Source organism: Diachasma alloeum, unplaced genomic scaffold, assembly GCF_001412515.2.
Source record: "Diachasma alloeum isolate Michigan unplaced genomic scaffold, Dall2.0 Dall_scaffold_00374, whole genome shotgun sequence".
NCBI classification, from domain to species: domain Eukaryota; kingdom Metazoa; phylum Arthropoda; class Insecta; order Hymenoptera; family Braconidae; genus Diachasma; species Diachasma alloeum.
In genome coordinates, this window is record NW_021680513.1 from 635 (window position 1) to 1,415 (window position 781).

Genomic DNA, 781 nt, shown 5'->3' on the forward strand with positions numbered 1-781 from the left:
CGCCGATTCTCTAATCAAAAATACGATTTTCAAAAACAAAAAATCTAACTCTCAATTCACAAAAACTCTCAATTCGCAAGTTGAGAGTTGAATTTTTGATTCTCAATAATCTTTCAATCTACTCAACTTTTTTTTAGAGTTGAAAATTGGATTATTGATTCTGAATAATCTCGCAATCTAATCTCCAGTTTTTCTGAGAGTTGAGAACTGGATTTTTTTTTTGACAATGGGATTTTTGATTCTCAATTATCTCTCAATTTATTTTCAGATTTGCATTTTGGAAATTGAATTTTTGATCATCAATTGCCTTTTAATTTACACTCAACTTTTCCACAGAGTTGAGAATTCTTTTTTTTTTAAATAAGATGCAGATAGAGCTATGAAGGCATTACATGACCTGTCATTGACGGTCACATGACGAGACGTTTTCCACAACTGGCGCAATTTCCCCACCCTTTTATGACCGTCACAATTGGTCAAGAAAAAATGACAGTCATTTTTTATCTATACAGATGCGAGCTCATTGTTTTACTATCAATTTTCCTTTGAATTAATTTTGCGTTAGCCTAATGTGCATTTTTAAATCAAAATTACGGTCATTTTCCATCTATCTAGAGATGAAGCTATGTTATTTATGACAATCACAAATTAGAAATGAGTTTGACCGTCATTATGTATCCATATAGATGGTTTGACACTAATTTGCTTACAAATTATTTGTGGCGATCATTTGTGGTTACGAAATTCGTGCGTCACATGACCGTCCTTTTTTGGTCACATG